At 45.2% G+C, this 26,745-nt stretch overlaps 1 protein-coding gene across 1 annotated transcript in view; it reads right to left on the bottom strand.

Moving 5' to 3' along the window:
- The window catches only part of LOC124787932 (L-ascorbate oxidase), a 200,455-nt gene extending 173,970 nt beyond the window's left edge, over nucleotides 1–26,485 (bottom strand). Inside the window, exon 1 of the mRNA XM_047254922.1 lies at nucleotides 26,397–26,485. The gene's annotated coding sequence lies outside the window, so the exon portion shown is untranslated. The remainder of the gene's footprint in view (nucleotides 1–26,396) is intronic.
- Between the last annotated feature and the right edge of the window lie 260 nt (nucleotides 26,486–26,745).

The following is a 26,745-nucleotide window of genomic DNA, read 5'->3' as shown; positions in this document are numbered from 1 at the left end:
CGGAGTGGCCGAGCGGTTCTAGGCACTACAGTCTGGAGCCGCGCGACCGCTACTGTCGCAGGTTCGAATCCTGCCTCAGGCATGGATGTGTGTGATGTCCTTAGGTTAGTTAGGTTTAAGTAGTTCTAAGTTCTAGGGGACTGATGACCTCAGCAGTTAAGTCCCGTAGTGCTCAGAGCCAATACGCTGATGTGTAATCATGGTGCTCAGCGGATCAAAAAAAAAAAAAAAAAAAAGAGGAGGAGGAGGTTAGTGTTTAACGTCCCGTCGACAACGAGGTCATTAGAGACGGAGCGCAATCTCGGGTGAGGGAAGGATGGGGAAGGAAATCGGCCGTGCCCTTTCAAAGGAACCATCCCGGCATTTGCCTGAAGCGATTTAGGGAAATCACGGAAAACCTAAATCAGGATGGCCGGAGACGGGACTGAACCGTCGTCCTCCCGAATGCGAGTCCAGTGTGCTAACCACTGCGCCACCTCGCTAGGTTTAGCGGATCAAGGCGGATTGTTTGTACAGAGGAGAGTAGTTCTGTAGGAAAAGTGACTTTTCCTGTCGCTGACCGTGTAATTAGTATTCTGCCAAATATAACTGCTTTGGTTCAAGTTGATGCAGTAAAAAATGGCGATTGGCACACACACGTGTCGAGGAATGCAGACAGCTGGCGCCAACTTTACGAGCTGTGGCACCACATGGCGCCGGAACTGCGCTTCGCAGACGACACTTTCCCGGCGGCCTCTGCAGGTAGCTGTAACAGCAGCAGCAGCAGCAGCAGCAACAGCAGTAGACAACATGGCCGGGGTTTCTCAGCTGGCTTTCTGCCTGGAGCTGGTAAATGGGGAGACGGCTGTCCCACCATCACCACTGTGTCGAGAGGCGCTGTCTGAATTTGTAACAACGGCTTCCTGTTCAAGAGGAGAGGGATTCAAGTTCCAGTTCGCTCAGGTAAGACACCATACATGATCAAGGTAACGCTTTATTGCGCTGACGTACGGTAATCGAATTTCTCTGAAAATGCGAGAACGACTCACCAACTCTGATTCACAGCAAACTGTTACCAGTCTATAGGGACAACACAATGAGTCAGAGTACCGTGAAACACACTACAGTGTTCACCATGGAGAGTGTAACAGGCAGATGCACGAAGAATGAGGCTCAACAAGCTAAAATGCGTGACAGCAAATGAGTCCAAAATAACAGGTCAAGGAGCTCACTGGTATGGTAAAAGGATCTGTGTTACAATGACTGAACGATTGAAATGTAATAAGAAATCGTCTTTCGGACTGTGCCCGTAACAGTTGAGAAGATTAACTAATTTAGATGGATACTGCAGCGTCTATACAGTTTCGACCTACGAGAATCTAATTTCTCTCTGTTCGGGTTACTGAAGACTTATTTCCTGCATAGGCAACGCCCGTATAAAACAAGTGCCTGGCGCAGTTGTTAGATCGGTTACTGTTGCTACAATGGCAGGTTATCAAGATTTAACTCAGTTTGAACGTGGTGTTATAGTCGGTCCACGACGGATGGGACACAGCATCTCCGAGGTAGCGATGAAGTGGCAATTTTCCCGTACGACCATTTCGCGAGTGTACCGTGAATACCAGGACTCCGGTAAAACATCAAATGTCCGACATCGCTGCCGCCGGAAAAAGGTCCTGAATCGTTGAACGTGACAGATGTGCAACCCTTCCGCAAAGTGCTGCAGATTCCAATGGTGGGCCATCAACAAGTGTCAGCATCCGAACCATTCAGCGAATATCGATGTGGGCTTTCGGAACCGAAGGCCCCCTCGTGTACCCTCGATGACTGCACGACACAGAGATTTACGCCTCGTCTGGGCCCGTCAGCACCGACATTGGACAGTTGATGACTGGAAACATGTTGCCTGGTCGTACGAGCCTCGTTTCAAATTGTATCGGGCGGATGGACGTGTACGGGTATGGAGAGAACTTCATGAATAGATGGACCCTGCATATTAGCAGTGGACTGTTCAAGCTCGGGGAGGCTTTCTCATGGTGTGGGGCGTGTGCAGTTGGAGTGATGTGGGACACCTGATACGCCTAGATACGACTCTGACAGGTGACGCGTACGTAAGAGTGCTGTCTGACCACCTGCAACGATTCATGTCCATTGTGGATTCCGACGGACTTGGGCAATTCCAGCAGGGCAATGCGACACCCCACACGTTCATAATTGCTATAGATTGGCTCCAGGCTTCTGAGTTTAAACACTTCCGCTCGACACCAAACTTCCCAGACATGATCATTATTGTGCATATCTGAGATGCCTTGCAACTTGCTGGTCAGGACAGATCTTCACCCCCTCGTTCTCTTATGGATTTATGGACAGCCCTGCAGGATTCATGATGTCAGTTCCCTCCGGCTCTACTTCAGACATTAGTCGAGTCCAAGCCACGTCGTATTCGCGGGGGCCCTACACGATATTAGGCAGGTGTACCAGTTTCTTTCGGTCTTCAGTATATATGAGCAGCACTGTCAGAACTAGGCGTCCCACGACTGTAGGGGACAGTGTGACGAGTGAATCGCTCGGCAGCGCGGACGTGCAGCGCCTGCATCCGCTGGAGCACACCCGACCACACACTCGCGGGCACGTGAGGCCGTGGTTGGTCTGACAGCTCCCTGACCGGCGCGCAATGCGGCGCGGCCGCTGCTCCGCGTAACCCAAACTGGCCGGCCTTCTGCGTGCCAGTGACCGCCTGGCCGGCCGTGTTTGGCCTTCGGCGGCACGCTGCCAGGGGTCACGACACACTGCCGAACTGTGCACAAAAGTGCACACAGCCGGTGTGCAAAGAGCGCAGCACGGCGCGCCTTAGCAGCCTGACAAACCGGTCGGTGTCACGTGACACTCCACTCGATGGCCGCTCCACGTCGTGCGTTGCTTCTTTTTTTTTTCTGCCTTTATGTTATTCTGTACAAGGCTGCTTCTGGGCGAGTCAGTGGCACCTGTTAGCGAGAAAAAGTGGGCCATTGTGTGAGGTTAACGTGCGTAGCCACTGCTGGTTGTTTTGCTTTATGGTCACTTTGTAATCGGTGGACTGTTATCTTTACGCAGTATGGCCACCTTGATTTTCTAAACATGTGCCTTACTGCCCGCTACGTCTCAGCTGCCAGAATGAGATTTTTTCACTCTGCAGCGGAGTGTGCTCTGATATGAAACTTCCTGCCAGATTAAAACTGTCCCGAGTTCGAGTCTCGGTCCGGCACACAGTTTTAATCTGCCAGGAAGTTTCACGTTGCAGCTGATTTCTTTCGAAATTAACATGAATTCTGAACAAGTTCTTCCTGCAATAATCACTCCATAAAGAGAAAATACTTCCCCTACCACGACGTTTTAAGACACTCACTCACGTATGAGATAATAGCTTCTTCAGCTTAAAGGCAGAACATCTGTTGGAAGCAAGCCAAGCCTTACAGGGCTACTCAGTTACGATGTTTCTGAAAAATTTGGGTTTGTGCGATAAGAACTTCCTGAGGTATTCCTTTAAGCCATTGTTAATGTTTCAGTGTCACTTTTGGTGCTCTGCGTGGGAATATAAGCTGCAGTGCAGACTACAAACTTCCATACTATTCTTAGCGGCTGACGTAGGGCCTAACCTAGAGTAAAACGTACTTCGTGTGACCTACGGACCAATCAGTTACATGATATTTATTATAATACATTTATAGTAAAGGAAAGTTGATGAAGTGCCGATATTCGTTGGTATGGAATAAATTACAATGTATCTTGTTTACAGGTGATTACACGACACCACGCAGATTCCTTGCAGGTGATTTTGTGAAGTGCCATGATAGTGACTGATATGGGGACCGTGTCGATGAGTAAGAAGTAGGTACGCTATCGGTCCACTAGATACATTTGTGAAATACTGTCCAATGACGATCAGCATGATTTGTGCGATTTTACTATTATCGAGATGAATTATATATTTCATTGGCGGTTTACGGCTACAATTTTAGCGTATCTCCACAGCATTACGTAGCCAGTGAAACCATTGATCCTTCCGAAGAAGACGTTTTTAAAGACGTCAAAAGCTAGGCAAAGCAGTCAGAATAACCCTCTCTTTCCTGCAACTGATTGGCTGTGTCTCAGTTTATCCATGCGTAGATTAATTCTGCATTTGGTACATCCAGCCATGTTCAGCGCAGCGCTCAAGTAAGTGGTATGTACCTTATCAGCGATCCGAGATACGTTAAGTTTTGACATGTGGGCTTTAGTTTTCGAGGAATTGATTCAAAACAAAGAAACTTACGCATTATAAAATTCTAAATCACCAGATTTGCAGCCTTCACTTAAACTACCTTGGAGACTAGAAAATTTTTCGTCTGCAGAGATCCTGTTGCTTACAAGACATTACTTACGCCAAAAATTCTGAATAGGGTATGCTAGAATGGTGTGTTTAGACAAAATAATCTCGAGTTACTGTATGCAACTGAGGGTCTCTGCACTTGTAAATTTGTTTATAGAAGTTTTCTAGCAGAAGAGAAGAGAAAATGCAGTCATTGAATGTATTATAGAAGGCCTAGCTAGCTCAGCCGGCAAGAACATTGCCCGAGAAAGGTTTAGCTAGAAATTAGTTTGGGAAGGCGTATCATCTTGGTCGCCAAATACGTGACACTTCCAAGTATGTCAATACAGTAATTCGCTATTGCTGACATATTCATTTGAGAGATCCCTCACCTGTACTGAAAACTAAAATTTATTTTTTATTTAACCGTTTGAGTTACTGATTTAATTTTATAGTGGCTATTTTCGATCAATATTTGATGATCTTAAGATATAAAGATAAGAACAATAAATTGGTGCAAGGCAGATATTTTTTTTTTACTTCGTTTTGTTTTTAGATCTGAATATGATCAAATATGAATCGAAACTAGTCATCATAAAAATAAATGTCCACTGGGGACTGTGAAGTGAAGGATAAATTTTAAATTTACTAACTGTCAAAAATGCAAAGAAAGTTTAAATATCATTGGATGATTTATGCATAAAAACAGAATGATAGAAAGAACCAAGGAAAGTATTTACTCGTCTGCTAATCGAAAATCGGAAAGAGATCTATACTCCTAGATGTCTGGGACCGCTTATCTTTATAAAGCTGTACCGACGTAGGTACTGTAGTAATTGCGCAAAACGCCCGCGTTGTGTTGCGTGACAGAAGAGTAGTCACTGGTACATTCCTGCAACACGACTAGCGACTTCTTGGGGATCACACAAAATGGATTTTTAGTGTGGACACGGGAACCACTTTTCCAAGGCACCAAGCGAGATGGCGCAGAGATAAGGATTTAGATTATGCGAGACAGACGGGATTTAATTCCCCCTCTGATCTAGCCTCTTGAGCTGGGTCTGATTATTTCAGTGGCTTCACTAATTCACAAATACGAATTGCGGGATGTTTCCTGGTTCACGACCCGCTTCCTGCTCCATCCTTGTTCAGATCTGTGCTTTTTCTACTTTTCTAACAACGTCGTCATCGGCAGGATTTTAAATGAAACTTCCTGGCAGATTAAAACTACCCTACCACTTGCCCGCGAAAGGCAAAGGTCCCGAGTTCGAGTCTCGGTCCGGCACACAGTTTTAATCTGCCACGAACTTTCATATCAGCGCACATTCCGCTGCAGAGTGAAAATCTCATTCTGGAAACATCCCACAGGCTGTGGCTAAGCCATGTCTCCGCAATATGCTTTCTTTCAGGAGTGCTACTTCTGGAAGGTTCGCAGGAGAGCTTCTGTAAAGTTTGGATGGTAGGAGACGAGGTACTGGCAAAAGTAAAACTTTGAGGACGGGACGTGAGTCGATCTTGGGTAGCTCAGATGGTAGAGGACTTGCCCGCGAAAGGCAAGGTCCCGACTTCGAGTCTCGGTCTGGCATATAGTTATAATCTGCCAGGGAGTTTCATATCAGCGCACACTCCGCAGCAGAGTGAAAATCTCATTCGGGAGGATTTTAACTGATGATCATTCACCTTTCCAGAGACTCGCAGCCCCCAGGAAAATAACCACCTGCAATGTAATGGCGGGGTAGGTGTCGGAGTTCATCGGCCGCTGGTCGATTTTCACTACTGCAACATCAGCAGGAAGTGTGACCTAGGCGCTGGTTCGCGAGCCACACACGCTTTGGAATTAGAGGGGCTTCGCTCCCCTCCGACCCGCAGCACTTGCGCGATGGGCTGTTGGCCAGTACCTCACGGAAGGACTCCAGTGGGCAGGCAGAGGAGCGAGGGGTCAGCCAACGCTTTCTGGTCTCGCTGCACGTCCGGGAGCGAGGTGGCTGCCTGCGCGGGGGTGGTGCATCGGCGCCGAGGCCACCCAACCCTCTCATTACGAAGAACTTCCGGCTGACGTGGACAATTTCATCTGCCGTTCTTAAGTCCACCACGTATCTGACTAATTCACAGTCTGCATATTCCTTCGGTCGAGGCGACTTAATGCTGTCAGAGAGATCGCGTTGTTGACAAGTGCTGCACATTATTCCGGAACATGAGTAACGTATTGAGGGCGACACTTCGTGGTATGGTTTAAAAATGGTTCAAATGGCTCTGAGCGCTATGGGACTTAACATCTGCGGCCATCGGTCCCCTTAGAACTACTTAAACCTAACTTTCCTAAGGACATCACACACATCCATGCCCGAGGCAGGATTCGAACCTCCGACCGTAGCGCTCGCGCGATTCCAGACTGAAGCGCCTAGAACCGCTCGGCCACACCGGCCGGCGACATGCTTTAGCATAAGCTAATTCCCCACAGTGACGTGTTACAACAGAGAGAGATAGCGCAGTGGGCTCATATCCGGGAGGGTGATGGTTCACATCCCCGTCTTGATGTACACATTTACGTTTTTCGTTAATTCCATAAATCGCTTATCATGCTTACCGGAATGTTCCCTCTGAAAAGTCCCGGCCAATTTTGTTTCCCATCCTTCCACACTCTGAGTTTGTGGTCGGACTCCACAATGACCAAGTCGCCATTGGGATGTTAGAGCATAAACTTGCTTCCTCCCTTCACAACAACGATAAAGTAGTAAATTACTGATGTTCAAATGTGTGTGAAATCTTATGGAACTTAACTGCTAAGGTCATCAGTCCCTAAGCTTTCACACTATTTAAGCTAAATTATCCTAAGGACAAACACACGCACCCATGCCCGAGGGAGGACTCGAATCTTCGCCGGGACAAGGCGCAGTAAATTACTGACAAAATGGAAAAGTGCTCAGCAGGTTCAGTCACGTCGCATAATGACTGTCTAGTAATGTTGACAGGCCAGTCAGTGTGGAATTCATTTGTTGCGCACCATATTGACCACTATCTAACTCTGTGCTCGTCCAAGCGTCGAAGCTTACTTACTGTTCACATTACATCCGTAGACATAATGTTAGTAGTGGTTAATTAATAGCTACGATACACGCACTTCTCATTCTCTCGGCTAACGCACGCGAGAATTTTCTAGTCTTCATCTGAAAATGGGCGAGTTGGTCATTACCACCACTGTGCCTCCCACGTTCGCAGCTTCGCACAGGAGTCCTAATGGAGACTCAATAAGGCATAGGCCCGTGATACAACCCTTGTCCTCGGTCAGAGCCTTCGACGTATTTTTTTTTTTTAAATACGTTTCGGAATTTAAGCGCTAGCAAATGACGTGGTACCTCGCGACTCCTACACGTACATACATAAAAAGCTGGTCACACGAGCGTTGGTATCTATAACTCCCTAATCAACGTAAACAGCGCAGGCTACCGAAGATGATCGAAAGTGACTGCTTTTTCTGTCCTAACCTTCACAACGTGGTAACCGATTTTCCGTCACAAAAGCAGAATTATTAATTTTTATGTGATTTATATGTTGAACTGTGTGAGATTTTGAAGCGGTATTTAAACGTAGCGTACATAGTACATAGAATACGTTATGATGTCACACGCAAATTCCGCGAATTGCACACAAAGTTGTTTTCGATCGCTGCTGCAGAACCTTTCCCACCAACTATCCAAGCGAGTTTGTTCTGAAAGCGAGCTCTCGCGATTCAGGAAGTATTGTATGTAGAGGTGACCTCGTATTGTTGATATCCGTAGCAATGTGCAACGATTTTCTTGTTCATTACGGCATCAGGACGTTTTCAAGAGATGGTCTAGTACACCCAATGGCCACCCGCAGTGATGGCTAATAAATAATCAGTTTGTGAACTGTTATTTTATTGGCACCGAATTTCAGTTTTGAATAGTTCCCATGACGTATTCAGAAAGGGCAGTTAAAGTTTACAGCAACACGAAACAAGTGAATGGAAAGAAAGCATCGGCATCTGAAACAGAAAGTAGAAATCAGCTTCACGTGAGGCAGAAACTGAGAGTTGAAATCAGGGGCTTGAAGTGAGTGAAAGCTGGAAGTCCGGTACCAACTCCGATTGGATTTAGACTGGAAACACAAGTGGCAGATCGAGTTCCGAAATCCACAGTTTCAGTACAACAGTGAAATCGACGTCCAGTTGTGGGCGTTTTAAGTTGCAAACTTGGCGCAGGTCGAGTTTGGCACGATGGAGGAGACATCGCGAAATAATCCTGGCGTACGTTTTGTCACGTGGATGAGTGTTAGAATACTGCTGCCACATATGATAGGAGACCTTGGTGGACGACGGTTATACTGACAATTTAGAACACTGCTGCCATATATCATAGAGACCTTGAGAGGAAATTCTACGACATTTAATGTATTTGCCATTTATGTCATCTAGAGTAATGATCTATTGAGTTGTAGAACTAGTTTCTGTGTTGTTAAGTTAGGATCTCTGGATGTGAGATTTTAACATTATACTTACATTTTTTATTCAGAATAAATAGTTTCTGCCAGTTGCACTCGATACTGTAAACATGGTTGTTTCTTCTGAGACTGAGGCAAAGTATTTGAAGCAAGAGTATGACTTGACAGTCCAACCAAGAATTTAGATCACTGGGACACTGTGACGGGCAAAAAAACTATACGGGTGGGGTGGACTAGTTTACGAGGAATCACTTAAACTTTATCTCCAGACTATAATACAGTTGGCGATTCCAGGGTGGAAGCCCCGTACTAAGGTATGCTTCCCATCGCAACTCAGTCTTCGTCGGCAAAAGACACCTTAAGTTGGTTTAGGAGGCCATTGAAATGGAAAAAAGTACATCAAGAGACTTGTCTTTCGAAATTGCTATTCCAGCTGTTTGTGAGCTACTCTATTGCACCTCTCAAATTAATCATTTGAGTATCAATATTTGTAGCTCTTCAGACCTCTGACTGTCAGTACTCCAGTCTTTAAGATGGGCTTTCTCGTAATGCGGGAAATAACATGTCACCGCCACGTCTCAAATATAAACAGATTTTATCGAGCGGTTTTGGAAGAGAATACTGTGTTTTATCCGAGATGTGATAAGCTACCAAAAAATGTGCGAGGTGAGGTGATCTCCAGAAAATTTTCTCTTGTGTTTTTCTCGGCTGCTTACAAATAAATCAGTAACGTTACATATCTGTCGTAGTTGGACAGTGGTATTAGTGCAATGTTACTATTATTACCAAAAGAGAGGTTCTACATATGGAGTACAATACGTAAGTATTTGACACTGGCACAACTATCAAACGATCGTAAAAAGAAAATGAACATTTTAACTTTTTACTGTAAAATAACTTGTTTGGAGATGACACTTTCGGCATACAACGAAGTAGTAATCGCAATAAAATATTATTGCGTAAATTCAAATTTCAGCAACCTACGCGTTCAGGCCGAAGAAAAAAGTAAAATATCTTGTAGATAAAGGACGGATGAAGTAATTTCCTTCATTACTTAACCATTACCACTGCTTGAGACTTAGAGATATGCCGTTAATATTTCATCGAACCTTCCTACCATGCAAAGCGAGCTAAATACGACACGAAAAGATGAATAAATGTTCGATAGATTATGAATCATACAAATAAACTAACAGAAAACCGTTATTTGGTTCAAATGGTTCAAATGGCTCTGAGCACTATGGGACTTAACTACTGAGGTCATCAGTCCCCTAGAACTTAGAACTACTTAAACCTAACTAACCTAAGGACATCACACACATCCATACCCGAGGCAGGATTCGAACCTGCGACCGTAGCGGTCACGCGGTTCCAAACTGACGCGCTTAGAACCGCACGGCCACACCGGCCGGCGAAACCGTTATTTGTTCGTCTCATAACGTGATAAAGGAAATAAAAGTATTTATCACGAACATTGATTCATAATTTATTACGTACCGATGTCCGGCTTTCTAAATTAAAAGTGTAGGCACCCAAGGAAACTGAAATTTGGTGCCTTATTTTATACTTAGAGAACAGTCTAGACTACAGTGACTATTACGAAATATGTTTAGAACTTGAACTGAAAATTCAATGTCTGCCTAAATAAATGAAACAGTTCTGCGCATGTCTTGTTTCAGTAATGCAATAAATATTTTTCTTCCTTTATTGCTCTACCCACAGAATTAAAATGCCCAACGATTTTGGACTGTAGCAGAATTTACTTTTTGGATTGGAAATAGGAAGAGGTTCAGTGACTGTACTGGGTAGACCATTTTACATTCTCTCACCAACGGAAGTGTCTCTGCAATGACTGTAAGTGAACAGCTGCAAAACTTTAATAAACAGTAAATTGTTGTTTTCAAAGAAAGATTTTTTGGTGCAATGGAATAACTTGCATATTCGCTTGTAAAGAACACAATTTCTTGACTCAGAACCTGCACTGAACGTCTGTAGCGCAAGATGTTGAAGAGCTCAGTTATCCCGGTGAGACTAATCACTAAGAAGAAAAATTTCTACCACAAGACATGTGTTTTGGGTAATGCTAGTAATAATAATCCATGAAAGTTATACGGTAACTAGAACTAATCAACACTATTGCCACGACGTTGAAAATACTTCCTGCGAGGTAGACAACCCGCTCACCTCACTATCTGTGGGAGTATCGGTCGCTGTCTACACGTGTAGAAAAAATTACGCTGGTTGTTTTCGATGATTCATTTGGCTGAAGCGATTGCACTGTTGTGTGAAAACTTGCAGCACAAGTACAGGGAATGGCTAACACACCACATTCTTACGAATAACGTGGCTTTTACAGCTACCAAGTACTGTCAGTCACATTCCACGTTAAACTGTTAAAGTTCGTTTACGATTTCCCAGTAAAGCACTTATTGGCGATAGCTGCTTTTCTTTGTGCATACATTCTGCAATGAAACAAAGAGAACCATCAATAATGTCACCATATTTTGACACAGGGAAAAAGAAATAGGATAGTTAAGAGTGTAGGGTTACACAAAAAAGCGGTTACGAATTTCTCAATCCTACACATAGATTTCATTACAGGTGGGATCTGTAAATCTATTTGATCCCTTGTGTAACAAGCATGTTAATAGCATTGCAGACAGTACACTGGAAACATTGAAATAACATTGCGAGTTGAAATGTTAATACATGTGGGAGATAACTTAAAAACCACATACGTAAAATATACAAAATGCACTAAAAACGAATCCATAATTGAAAGGAAACGCAGTGAGCTTATCGATCCTACAGAAATGAAGACAAGATGAAAAGACTGCTGGCTTTTTTAGAGCTTGTAATGTGTGGTTATAACCTCCAGTGAAGTACGTTGCGAAGCCCGTTGCGGAAGCAGGAATACTGCGACTAGCTGTGTCATGTTGGCAGTCGGCCACGTCGCAATCCGAAGAGAGCGAACTCGCAGAGCCGTCGGCGTGCAATCGGGTGGAAAGTCCGGAGAAGTCCTGCGAGCTGTTTCCTGTCCTTGTTGTTTCTAGGCATTTCAGTGGTTCTCTAAGCGCTATAATTCGAGCAGCATCTGGCACTACGTCACCGGACATGCCACATTCCCGTCCAGATGACATGTTTACACTGAACTGACTGTTAGTGCTCATAGCAGATTCTCTGACAGAACACGTACTCTACCGTACAACCTTGACTATCATATCGGGTATCCAACATTTGATAGTAGCAGAATCTCATGTATTCTGGCTTTGAAGCAACAAACATTCAGGTGAATTTTCACGAAGGTTTATGCGGTGCTATCGATATTGTAAGCGCGTTGCCTGCGGTCCCGCAGGGCTTAGTGTTAGCTCCTATATTGTCCATTCTGCACACAAAAGTTGGCGGATGGGGAGGCTGTCCCGTATGGCAATGAAGCAATTTTATTTAAAACCAATGTTAACCTTAACTTCACAGCTAGGTAACTCTAGCGACATGCAAACGCATCTAGCTATGCAATTTACTTCTTCCTAGCATATTAAAAGAGCTCGCAGTCAACCTTGTGGTCACTCCTACTTGATGCATACACCTTTTACAGTGCATGGCGTCATCGAGCAGGCAACGGATCAGTGAGGAGGTAGCTGACCCTGTTGAGGATGGCAGCTAACCGGCCACCACTTCTTGATGTCTGGCCTTATTGCGTTTAGCCAACAGATAAAGCGTATTACTCGATAATGAGATTTCCACTCTGCAGCGGAGTGTGCGCTGATATGAAACTTCCTGGCAGATTAATACTGTGTGCCCGACCGAGACTCGAACTCGGGACCTTTGCCTTTCGCGGGCAAGGTTCGCAGGAGAGCTTCTGTAAAGTTTGGAAGGTAGGAGACGAGGTACTGGCAGAAGTAAAGCTGTGAGTACCGGGCGTGAGTCGTGCTTGGGTAGCTCAGTTGGTAGAGCACTTGCCTTGAAAGGTAAAGGTCCCGAGTACGAGTCTCGGTCGGACACACAGTTTTAATCTGCCAGGAAGTTTCGTATTACTCGATGTCTTACTAGTTTGACTCTTTAGACTAGCGAATTCTGAGATATTCGTTGCCCTGCTGACAACACGTTAAAGGTTCTAACTCACACCACTTGGTGTTAAATTGAGTGGTGCTCCGAACCGTTTAAGGTTGCTGTGTCCCTTGCAGCAGACGCCTGCGTTCACTAATCTTACTATATTTGTTTTACTATCGTATTTTACTGGTGCTTGGTGCTCTTATCGGGTTCTCAGCATGACTTAAAAAACTATGTTTGGGGACATACGGACAGCGTAGTACCTGGTAAGAGATCATAATAACATTTTACAGTAGCTGGTGGAAATATAGGTCTTTTAGATATCTAAGGAAAGGAAAGTGGTTAACAGTACATTAATTTGTACTGAGATGATACTGCGATACAATAATCTTGTTATAAAATTACATCCGTCATGTAATAAATTAGGCCATACGTAGACATACACTAAGGCCTCAAGCTGGAGGAAGCTCACTGAAGAACCAGGCCGCTGTAGCTCAACCTGCTTCTGGACTGTGTTCGTTACTTTCTCGGTCAGAAGGCCTAGATATGTGGAATGCCTGTTTCAACGTGACGCACCGTGCCTTGTGTGATGCTCATGCTGTAGGATTTTTCGTTGTTGTGGTCTTCAGTCCGAAGATTAATTCGATGCAGCTCCCCACGCTACTCTATTCTCTGCAATCCTCTTCGTTTCCGAATAACTTCTGCATTCTGCATCCTTCTGAAACAGTTTACTGTACACATGTCTTTGTTTCTCTCTAAGATTTTTATGCCCCGACACTTTTCTTCACTACTAAACTGGTGATGTCTTGATGTCTCAGAGTGTGTGTCCTATCGATCGAGCGCTTCTTCTGACCAGGTTGTGACGTAGTTTTTCGTCTCCTCAGTTCTATTCAATACCTCCTCGTTAGTTAGGTAATCTATCCATGCAATCTTCAGCATTATTCTGTAACGCCAAATTTCAAAAGCTTCTATTCTCTTCTTGTCCAAACTGTTCATCGTCTGTGTTTCACTTCCATACGTGGTACGCTCCATAAAAATACTTTCAGAAAATACTTCCTGACACTCGAATCTATACTCTATGTTAAAAAATTTCCCTTCTTCATAAACGATATTCTTGCCATTGCCAGCCTGCATTTTATATCTCTTACCCCTCGGCCGTCATCAATTACCTTGCTGCCCACATACCAAAACTCTTCTACCACTTTAAGAGTCTCATTTCCTAATCCGATTCTCTCAGCATCACTTCATTTAACTCGACTACATACTATTATTCTTGTTTTACTATTGTTAGTGTTCATCTTATATCCTACTTTCAAGACACTGTCCGTTCCGTTCAACTGCTTCTCCTAGCCGTTTGCGGTGTCTGAGAGAATTGCAATGTCATCGGCAAACCTCAAAGTTTTTATTTCTTCTCCCTAAGTCTTATTTACTTCTCCAAATTTTTCTTCTGTTTCCTTTACTGCTTGCTCAATGTGCAGATTGAATAACGTCGACGATAGACTACAATAGTGTCTCATTCCCTTTTCAACAACTGCTTCCCTTTCATGCAGCTCGACTGTTATAACTGTCGTCTGGTTTCTGTACATGCTGTAAATGGCCTTTCACTCACTACATTTACTCCTGCTACCTTTAGAATCTCAAAGAAAGTATTCCACTTACAATTGTCAAAAGCTATCTCTAAGTCTACAAATGCTAGAAACGTAGGTTTGCATCTCGTTAACCCATCTTCTAAGGTAAGTCGTAGGGTCAGTATTGCCTCGCATATTCCCGAATTTCTCCGGAATCCGAACTGATCTTCCCCCAGGTCAGCTTCTACCGGTTTTTTCATTCTCCGCTAAAGAAGTCGTGTTAGTATTTTGAAACCGAGACACCTGTCAGCAGCTGCTTTATACGGAATTGGAATTTTTATATTCTTCTTGAAGCGTGAGGGTATTCCACCTGTCTGTTTCGTCTCTCCAGTCTGAGTAGTTCTGACGGAGTGTCGTCTACTCCTGGAACATTGTTCCGACTCCGCTGTTCTGTCAAATTGTTCTCGCAGTATCGTATTTTCCGTCTCATCTTCATGTTCATCTTCATTGTGGGAATACACTTGTAAAAAATACGTCGCGTCTGTGACGGTAGTTCCGAAGCAGCGGTCCGGTGGGCTCCGTAAAAAAGGGTTCCGCAGCCGTGAGAGCTGCATTGGCGTGTCTTGAGAAACAGGGCGGCAACAGGCGAGACTTCCTGCCGCGGCGCGCATTGGGAAAGCCGTGCTGTCTGTCTGTCTGTCTGTCGCAAGGGGCGGCAGCGGCGGCGTCCGGCGGCGGGACGGCCCGGGGCAGCAGCAGGTGGCAGGTGGGCAGGGGGAGGCAGGGAGGCGGGGGGCGAGCCGCAGTCGGCAGGTAAAGTGCACAAGTAGCCGTATTGGAGCTGTTTAGCCCGCGCTCGGTCTTCTGGATTCCAGAGACACTGTGCTACTGCCGTAGTCTTACTGCAAGTTGAAAGGGAGAGGAAAATGTATACGAATGTATCGTAAACTCTTTCCCTTGAAAATTTCTCTCCTTCGTATCTCCTCTGTGTTACCCCATATGACGTATTACTGATCTGATTTGTATTACGACTGCAGTACACGCGAGATACCTATTTGCTTCCATCGCACTGAGTGGAATTTATAAGTTTTAATGAACGTTCACCAACTTGCAGTCTTGTATAGTTGTTGTCCCCTGCGCAGAAAGGAGCACGTAGGTCGTGAGTCCGTTGTCTTGAGGCTATAATAAACTCTTAGCGCGGAACTGATACTGTGTAAATAATTAAATCTTGAATCAAATTTTTTAATATGAGATGCAAGTCGCTTTTTACCAGTAGATTACTAGAAACTGGTATTAAAATCCATGGATAAGAAATAAAAACATTGTAATTCTGTCAGAGACAGCAAAGGACTTGGAAGAGTAGTTGAACAGAATGGACAGTGTCTTGAAAGGAGGATATAAGATGAACATCAACAAAAGCAAAGCGAGGATAACGGAATGTAGTCGAATTAAGTCGGGTGATGCTGAGGGAATTAGATTAGAAAATGAGACACTTAAAGTAGTAAAGGAGTTTTGCTATTTGGGGAGCAAAATAACTGATGATGGTCGAAGTAGAGAGGATATAAAATGTAGACTGGCAATGGCAAGGAAAGCGTTTCTGAAGAAGAGAAATTTGTTAACATCGAGTATAGATTTAAGTGTCAGGAAGTCGTTTCTTTAAGTATTCGTATGGAGTGTAGCCATGTATGGAAGTGAAACATGGACGATAAGTAGTTTAGACAAGAGGAGAATAGAAGCTTTCAAAATTTGGTGCTACAGAAGAATGCTGAAGATTAGATGGGTACATCATATAACTAATGAGGAGGTATTGAATAGAATTGGAGAGAAGAGGAGTTTGTGGCACAACTTGACAAGAAGTAGGGACCGCTTGGTAGGACATGTTGTGAGGCATCAAGTGATCACCAATTTAGTATTGGAGGGCAGCGTGGAGGGTAAAAATCGTACAGGGAGACCAAGAGATGAGTACACTAAGCAGATTCGGGAGGATGTAGGTTACAGTAGGTACTGGGAGATGCAGAAGCTTGCACAGGATGGAGTAGCATGGAGAGCTGCATCAAACCAGTCTCAGGACTGAAGACCATAATAACAACTAGAAACTGCACAATTACATTCCACTTTATGAATCACAACTAATTTCCATTCTTCACACGTTCATAAAAAGTAAACAGACCAATGAACTGCGTCTTTGCGTAGTTACATATCGAGATAACCACAGATTTCTAATTAAGTCCTTAACCGATACCGACTAAGGCAGCTGAACCAGCTCTGATCGTACAACCGAACCACCTCGCCTGCCGTCCAGGTAAGGCGTCATCCGAAGTGCTTCCTCTGCCTTTTCGTTTAGCAGTTGTTTACTATCCTGCTGGTTATTAACACTTTTGAAATAACGGAATGATAGCCTGTTATTGAGAGACGCTTTTAAATGAAATACAAGTAAATTCGCTGTTTAGTTTTTTCTAATATTATTAACCGAAGTTGATCGTTTTGGTGCTCAACTTCCGAACGCAGCAGCCAATCGCGGAGAGGGACCGCAATTTAGGCGGTTTTTCTCAAGATACCCGTAGCTGACATCACATTACGTCATCTTCCCACTGCTGCCTTCTCAACTGCTCCAAGAAAAGCTTCTTGTACCTGAATATTACAGGCCAGAAATATTACAGGCTGTGTAAACTTTCTTTTTCTTCCCTTTATTGTTATTTCGCGCCTCAGATGAGGCGTGGCCGACGGCAGGCTACGTACGCCGCTCTTCGGCCGACAGACACAACAGACAGCCATAGAAAATAGAGAAACATATAAAGCGTGGCAATACATGATGAACATTTCACAATATATTAGAAGTCGTTAGACGGAAGGCACTGTACACAAAGGGTGCCACCAGTTGAACAGACGAAGACATCCAGTTGGAGACGCGAACGTAGGAGAACACCGATGAAAATAAGGCTGTAAACCTGGTGCTATCTATTTTGAAGAAAAGTTCAGACAAGGAAGGACCGAGATCTAAATTAGTAATGAGTAAGTAGTTATTATTTTGATAAATGTAGTTGTAGTGAATAGTGATACTTTAATCATTAATTAGCTGGAAATTGTTGCCTCTTCGAATGGAACAATCAAAGGAAATTATAGAGTAACCGCTATTATACAGTCTGGTTTAGTTTCTAGGTGGCACACACGCACACTGGCGGAGAAAAGTGAGTACACGTAGAAAGACGGCGTCGATTTTGATCCAATGACGGCATAATCCACTTGGGGGTAGTAGATGTACTGACAACGTTTTCAACGTCGTCCGCCAAGAGACAGCGTAGTGGCATAGCTACCAGAGGGCTATCTGTGTTCACTCTTTGATACGGGATGCTCAGAAGAAAAAGGTTCAGTTTGGTGCAAACGTGGCGTGTGAAGTAAACAGGCAACCGTGCCACGGAGACGCAATCGTGCTTCCTACAGCCAACTGAGCGAGTTTGAAAGGGGCCAATTTGTGGCCTTCCGAGTGACGGGATTGTCCTTTCGGAGAACTGCCACACAGGTTGGACGTGCTGCTTCAATTTTGCAACGATGCTAGTATCAGCAGTCACGTGATCATCCACACACACGTAGACGAGTTCCCGGACGTCCACGCAGCGCAGACGTCCGCCAGAATCGTCGTATGGTAAGGGCAGACAGCACAGGTAAGAAGGTTTCTGAGCCCAGACGTGTCAACAAGAACTGCATTGAAACGGTTAATTTGCTTCAAATCGCTCTGAGCACTATGGCACTTAATTTCTGAGGTCATCAGTCCCCTAAAACTTAGAACTACCTAAACCTAACTAACCTAAGGACATCACACACATCCATGCCCGAGGCAGGATTCGAACCTGCGACCGTAGTGGTCGCGCGGATCCAGACTAAAGCGCCTAGAACCGCTCGGCCACTACCGCGCCGGCAAATGAGAGTCTCCACACCTACTATTCCAAACTGGGTTCCCCTATGTCCCATCCGGCCTACAGGAATACTGGACTGAAAAGAACCAAATTTGTTCTATAACAGCACGCCCAACTCTCAGGAGTACGGAATAAGGAGTAAGGAATGACAAAAAAATTTTTTTTTTCTCTGTCTCGTACCTAACCTACACAGAATCTTTCCTCGTCTTCTGTAGCACATTTCTGTCCAAATTTCTGTTCAACATATATAATGACGAACCGGCATCACCTGCTTGCAGTGTCTGCCTAACCGTCAGCAGTCCCCTCCTTGATGTCTACTCGAAACATAATCATTTCATATGACAGACTCTGGGTGGCTATTATCCTTACATAACTATTCTCCACTGGATAAGTCAAGATGCAGATACAAGAAGGAAACATATTTAAAATCTACGTTTCACGCGCATTACATTAAATTCACAACTACCCTGAAGCAAACAGAACACAGCATGTTGTTATCAATGGAGAGACGTCTACAGACGTTAAAGTAACCTCTGGCGAGCCACAGGGGAGTGTTATGGGACCATTGCTTTTCACAATATACATAAATGACCTAGTAGATAGTGTCGGAACTTCCATGCGGCTTTTCCCGGATGATGCTGTAGTATACAGAGAAGTTGCAGCATTAGAAAATGGTAGCGAAATGCAGGAAGGTCTGCAGCAGATACGCACTTGGTGCAGGGAGTGGCAACTGACCCTTAACATAGACAAATGTAATGTATTGCGAATACATAGAAAGAAGGAGCCTTTATTGTATGATTATGTGATAGCGGAACAAACACTGCTAGCAGTTACTTCTGTAAAATATCTGGGAGTATGCGTGCGGAACGATTTGAAGTGGAATGATCATATAAAATTAATTGTTGGTAAGGCGGGTGCCAGGTTGAGATTCATTGGGAGAGTCCTTAGAAAATGTAGTCCATCAACAAGGGAGGTGGCTTACAAAACACTCGTTCGACCTATACTTGAGTATTGCTCATCAGTATGGGATCCGTACCAGATCGGATTGACGGAGGAGATAGAGAAGATCCAAAGAAGAGCGGCGCGTTTCGTCACAGGGTTATTTGGTAACCGTGATAACGTTACGGAGATGTTTAGCAAACTCAAGTGGCAGACTCTGCAAGAGAGACGCTCTGCATCGCGGTGTAGCTTGCTCGCCAGGTTTCAAGAGGGCGCGTTTCTGGATGAAGTATCGAATATATTGCTTCCCCCTACTTATACCTCCCGAGGAGATCACGAATGTAAAATTAGAGAGATTCGAGCGCGCACGGAGGCTTTCCGGCAGTCGTTCTTCCCGCGAACCATACGCAACTGGAACAGGAAAGGGAGGTAATGACAGTGGCACGTAAAGTGCCCTCCGCCACACACCGTTGGGTGGCTTGCCGAGTATAAATGTAGATGTAGATGTAGAAGTTCTTCCAATGTTTGGATGATGAACCATTACGTCTCTGACCGTAATGTTTCCATCAACACGGCACTCCTTCACAATTGTTAGTCTCTTTCTTCTAATTCACTAAAGCCAAAGTAACGCTTTACGTTGTAGATATATGAAATAGCAAAAAGGGCGCCCACAGCAGTCAGTAATAGTTCAAGTTATTACTGCCACTGATGAAGATGGTGTCATCTTTGACAATCTTTGAAGCTACGACTTCCGCAATGGCTTCTACGGTTAGTACTGGGTATCAAATCGCATACCAAAACTGCTTTGAAACCTGTCTCCACGATGTCACCTATGCTTTAATTGGAACAACTATATATTCATCTCCACTAACACATATCCGACAGTATCCGACGGTATCCAGTCGTAATGTACCGCAGCTTTACGCCTTCCGTTGTTCCTTTGTAATAACCAAGTTTCCACAAACAGTTGATTTGTTTTGCATTTGTAGAGCAGTGGCAGATGCATTTTCCTGAACTTCATTCATCTATCTCGATCCTACCATCATTCGACTTACTTTTTCGTACTGATGCTACAGACCTTCCTTCACCACCAAGATACATTGATTGGTTGGAGACGCAACCATATTCGCTTGTAACCAGTGGCAACGTAGTATTAAGTAGGAGCACTAGGTGGTCCTACCACTTCCAGGACTTTGGCTTCAGTATCCGTAATCATTTCATCCCTCTTAGCAATTTCTGTGCATACTGCCGTCAAACACATGACGAGAATGTAGTCCAAAGGCTCACTGAGACAGCATCGCGCCGATTACTCGCGGCAAAGTGGAAGTTTCGCCTAAATGCCCTCTTCGAGACACCACCCGTCCGCAGTGGTCCAGCCTAAACTAATCACGTGTCACACTCACTTCCTCTTTGCCTGAAAACAAAAATTCTTCCTCTTATCTCATCCAACGGCTACCTATTGCTTCCTCTATCCATACACTTCATAATATTCACTTAATTCTCTACATTCGTTCCCACAGAAGGTGGGCTAAGACACCTCACATGCTGCTGTGCTGTCACCACATCCAAAGGCCTTCGTCATGTTACTCCCTATTTCGCTCTACTGTGTACCTGTACCACGTCCTTATTTGTTCAGGGTGAAGTCCACCAGCTCTCACTCTCAGCCAAGGAAAACAAGCAGGCCTTTCCTTTCATTTTCAAATCCCCTTCTCCAACCGCCCCTGCTACCCCCTCCTCTGACTCTCCCCCACCCTCTTCCTTACCCCCTGCCCCCCCCCTCCCTCACCGTCTCCACTGACATCTACAAAATGGCTGCATTGTTTAACAGTGGATTTCCCTAACGCGGAGAACATGACAACTTCCGTTCGTATAGTCTGGCACTTAGGAATTGAAATATTTCGTTCACTCGTCATACTTAATGGTGCGATATCATTTAGGCAAGTGAATGTCTAGTTCAGTTATATGATTTATTGATTTGTTGCCTGTCAGCTACAGTTGCAGTTGAATGAGTCACCACAATCAAGTATCGAACGTCTACAAAATAGCTGTGGAGTAACCAAGTGCAGAGAGTATTGTATCCTGTACACTGAAGGTCGTGTGAAACAATGTTGTTATTGAGAGCGTGAAAAAAGCAAAATAAGGCGCTACCTGCGTACAGGCGTCAACGACAATTTCTCGCTCGCTTTAGACAAGAGATCCGTATTTCTGTGTGACGCATTCAGGCTGGAATCTCACTATAGCTGTCGGGGATGGGGCACTATGATGGCGAAGGCTTGTTAAACAGTCAAAAATTACACGAATACTTAGTTAAAGAGTTTATACCCTCGGATACTGCAAGTCAAAGCGTTACGTAGTCACAGAGGATGAAAACGACATAAAGTGTTCTATTTTCATAGACACGGGGGACGGGTTGAAAACAAAAAAATCCTGTCAGGAGTCTTTCGCCACCGGGACAGCTTTGAAATTTCAGCAAAAACCTGGGAAGAGCACAGTACTCTGTGTTTTCATACGTGCTATAGCTATGAATTGGGCATTATTAGTATTTGCAGTGGGGGAAAAAAATAGCTACTCGCAACTTTGCTGGGAACGACATCATTCTATTAGGTGACGGAAACTAAAGCAAGTTTGTAAAGAAGCGAAAGACAGGTGACTGCCAATTAACGTAATAGGGGAGCGAACGGCGGCACGTTCGCAGTTCAGCAGATTGGGAGCGTTTTGCGGTCGCAGAGTAGGAGAACGTGCCCGGCACGTGTCTTCGGCATTAGCCGAAGCCGCGGAGGCAGCCACTGGTTACACAACTTTGCGCTGCGCGACTCGAGATTCCGGTCTTCGTTCAGAGAGTTCTGACGGCTAACACTGCAGGCGGGCACCGGCAGCCTGTGTTTCCCCCCCTACGGTCACAGAGCTTTCCGGAAAACGAGCCTGAAAACAGTGTGCTAAGGGTAGAGGAACTATCAAGCAGATGTCTGATGTACGCGAGCACTAAGCAATCGTGAACAGAAATTATGGAGATGTAAACCGAAAGTACCACAAGCGAAGGCCAACATTTTGTGTTCCGCCACTGGGAGAACGTGTAAGGGTACGGGAAATATAATTCTACGTTCCTCAGATTCCAGATACTGAGATGGTGATAAAATTATTAGTGGTTTGCCAAATTTGTATTACGTTAATATCAGAACAGTTATTCGGGAAATATGTCTTTAAATACCACGCAAATACAAACGTGCTACGGTGGCTAACGTACTGAAATCACATTTAGGACGAGCGTAGTTCAATTCTCTGTCTGATTATCCGAATTTAGTTTCTTCGCAGATTGTCTGCATTATTTAACACGAGTACGGCGGTGGCTGACTAAAGGCCGATTTCCTACGTCACCCTAGTCCGTTTCCAGTTTTCGCTCTGTCACTAAGGGATCCAATCACGACAGGACGTTAAATAATGACCTAATCATTATCCATTTCATAGTCACTACATTTAGAATGTGTGGATTCTTATGAACACCTGCTATGGTACAAGATGTCATCCGAGAGGTTACCAGGACATATTCCGAAGGATTACGTGTAGCATATAAATGATGTATTGGATAAAATAAGGATATAAGTAAGGTTTTATTTGACTTACGATATTGGCGATATTGTCGTTTCAGGTTTATTGTAATATTTTTACTCACTGGTTGGAATGTATGGTGTTAGCAATCCAAAGCCACCGTTTCATGGAAGCTTTCACAGATTAGTGACGAACGATTTTCTGGAACTTTGCGAGATTCGGTGAAACGATGAACGTCGTTTTCCCAACAAGAGCTCTTTTGTCGTCGTCGTAGGGATATTAAGAAGTGGTTTGCTGAGACAAGTACTTATGTCTAGACCCTTTCCAGCTTTGTGAATATCGCGCAGCACAATGCAAGGTTGACACTGTCATAAAGCTTCTAAGGTACACGAAATACAACTATACTATTCACTATAGCTGCTTTCGAACACTTTACCCGGAGGAATATTTAGGACTCTGTATCCGCGTTATGTGCACAGAACTGTTGTCACAGGACAAAGAAATGACGTTTCCGATGGCCTCGTAAACTGAGCAGAAGGTAGCCCGACTCGCTACACTTGGAATTATTTCTGGAATTCGCGCAGACCGTGTCACGGAGTGAAGCATGCCGGCCGAGAGGGGAACTGTCCCGTCAAGTCAGTAACCGCCTGCCTTATTGACAGAACCGGGAGAAAAACACGTGATGGATTTGGCGTCCCGCCAACATTTACCCGTTACTTTTCGCATTTGTAGCGCGGCTGCTGGCGGGCGGTGCTCTAGAAACGAGAAACACTCCTCTATCGTTGAAGGTCAAGGTACGGAATCAACACGTGAACATATAGGCTATCTCTGTGGCCCTTACCAGAAACGACATTTATCCGCCCAGGAAGCCTTCCGTTGTCACGTGGACGAATGTTGCCACAGCCCACCAGATGATGCTAATATGTTATCGTTAATACGTAAAAAACAGTTGATCATTAAATTTTTCGTACTGTAATAGGGGATGAAACATCTGCTAAAGCGGTTTTTTTCCCTACGTGAAAGAGCTTTAGAACCAAATTATCATGGTAAACTCAAGTAAATAACTAGATTTCGGGACTCGACACTTAGGATTTCAATTATATGTGTGTTACAGAGTAACAATTTTGTATGTCGTCTCCGCTCAGTGGAGAAACAAATTCTTCGGCAAATCGCTTTTGTACTGCAGTGGAAGCATCCACTGAATTCACACTCTGGAAACGCTGAGAAGATCACAACCTCAGCCCTTAAAATTTCGGAGAGTTGTTCCTTTTATGAACGTATTTACACTCTATTTCTGCCCTAGAAGTATTATTGCAGTACTGTAGAACAGCAGGTAAATTCGTCGATGAAACGCAAAGTGTATGTTAAACGGCATGTCGTAAAGAGGTCGGAAACTCTCACTGCTGAAGGAAAACGACTACCGAGGTTACAGCAAGCACTCGCCCGTGGGTGATTGGCAATAATATCCGGAGTATTGGTTTTGTCGCGCGTGCGGCTAAAAAGTGGTCTAGAAAGTTACCGTAGCGACGTAATCTGGGAGAGGAAATGTTGTCATGCGAGACGAAAGTGTGTACCCGACGAGAATCGTTGCGGTCAGTAGGCGTGTATTCGGATTGCAGTAACACACAAGAGTTGCAGGCATGCCATTGACTCTGAGGGCAAGTGTACCGCAAGAGCAACAACAGCGCGCTGTTTAGCAGAATAACTGCAGCTTCGTAAGAAACTCGAAGTTTGAGCTCCATCTGCATGCCAAATCGCGCAATGATAATTTATAGAGTGTGGACTCGTACTTAGGAAGGCAGCGCTGAGATTCTTCGCTGCAAAATTTCCGAAGTTTTGGTTCAAGTGGCTCTGAGCAATATGGGACTTAACATCTGAGGTCATCAGTCTGCTAGACTTGGAACTACTTAAACCTAGGGAGATCACACACAAGCGTGCCCAAGGCAGGATTCGAACGGGCGACCGCAGCAGCAGCAGCGCGGCTCCGGACTGAAGCGCCTAGAACCGCTCGGCCACAGTGGCCGGCTGCGTAATTTTGCTAAACCACTTTCAGATTAATTCTCGGTTGGGATTACAGCTGAAACGTTGCCCGGTCTAATGCTACATCGTTAATGATGGAGCTCGAATTGCCCTGCTCCCGTAGAGCAACAGAAGGCACAGAAGAAGAGAAGATATTAAGGACGCGAAGATAAACAGCGGGTAGGAACACTTGTTGCTGGGACCTATGTTCGGGAAAAATTGTCGTTGTACTGCGCGTAACTTCGACGAACCTTGACAGTACAATTATGATCACGCAGGTGAAGGGATTTATATGTATCATATTCTCGGTGCTACTTTAAGGAATTACTTCTCTGTATTATTAAAAAAAAAAAATCCCCTTGGCGATTAATGGTGGTGTATTTCAACAGGTACACTTTGTAACCGTAAGTCGCTCTTAAGTAGTAGACATGCAATAAGTTGGTGAGAAAACGGTCCCTCGTTTTTTAGGTTTCCAATAGATAAGCACAACTGGTTTAGGAAATCTGAGAAGTAAAGGTTACTTCTGGGTTCAAAAATGGTTCAAATGGCTCTGAGCACTATGGGACTTAACATGTGAGGTCATGAGTCCCCTAGAACTTGGAACTACTTAAACCTAACCAACCTAAGGACATCACACACATCGATGCCCGAGGCAGGATTCGAACCTGCGACCGTAGCGGTCGCGCGGTTCCAGACTGAAGCGCCTAGAACCGCTCGGCCACACCGCCCGGGCTTACTGCTGGGATTGGACCACTTGTCGCTTCTGGAAATGACGTAACACCGCGAAGGATCATGAATTTTGTGATCGATGGTAAATGGTAAGGGAAGTTAAGTGCAATTTAAAGTGGATGAGAAGGTCAAAAATAGGAGCACAGCTACAGAGCAGCGTACTGGCGCGTATCGTTGAAGAAACCGTTGTGGTGTTTGCGTCAAGTCATATAGGGATGTAAAAAAAAATCTGGAAAATCGGTCTGGAAAATGGAACTCTTGTCCGTAATAGAGCTCATTATATGAGGTGTCTCCCAGGGTGATGCGAAGAGATTAACTTTACGTCGATATCGAGGTCGTGCGTAGGGAGAACTACTAGCTCATTTGTACAAGTACGCCGTGGAGTTTGTGAGGAAAGAAATGTTCAATGTGTGTGAAATCTTACGGGAGTCAACTGCTAAGGTCATCCGTCGCTAAGCTTACACACTACTTAACCTGAGTTATCGTAAGGACACACACAGCCATGCCCGAGGGAGGAATCGAACCTCCGCCGGGACCAGCCGCAGAATCTATGACTGCAGCGCGTCAGACCGCTCGGTTAATACCGCGCGGTGACTTTGGGCGTCTGCGCTGACAGAAGGACACTGTCGACAATATTGAGCTAGGACTGGGGTTCCGTACTGGAGTTGCCGCCAGCTCTCGTTCGGCGAGAGTGGACGTAATCTGTCGCGGACGGTCGAGTAGAAGCGTCACTGAGAACACAACGAGTGTTGTTGGACCACGCATACGATTCCTCCGTTCGACACTGGAGACTCGGGCTGCAGCACTTGTGGTACTGTGAGGGACGGTGCGGCTAAGCTACGGGGAGCAAAGTGGCGGACTCACCCTTCTTGGAGCGCCTGCGCGCCGCTCGGCCCTCGCGGCCGGCGGCATCGGCCGCAGAGGCGGCCAGCAGCAGCAGCGCCAGCAGCAGCAGCAGCATCGGCGCGAGCCTCGGCGTGGTCCAGTCCATGGCGCTGGGGTGGAGGAGGAGTGCGGGAGCGGTGCGGGTCCGTTCGGTGCGCGCTGCCGCCGACGACTGAGTGGCGAGCGGCCGTCCCGTGGCGCCTTAGCGCGCGCCGTTCACCTGGTCGCGGACGGGGCGCGGGGCGGCTAGCCTATATTTTCACTTCCCACTGCCGCGCCTCGCCCGCTCTCCGCTCGCCGCGCCGCTCTATCACACGTATTAGAAAAT

Source organism: Schistocerca piceifrons, chromosome 3 (genome assembly GCF_021461385.2).
Source record: "Schistocerca piceifrons isolate TAMUIC-IGC-003096 chromosome 3, iqSchPice1.1, whole genome shotgun sequence".
Classification (NCBI taxonomy): Eukaryota; Metazoa; Arthropoda; class Insecta; order Orthoptera; family Acrididae; genus Schistocerca; species Schistocerca piceifrons.
The sequence above is the reverse complement of the archived record's forward strand: the minus strand, read 5'-3'. Positions and strand labels throughout refer to the sequence as shown.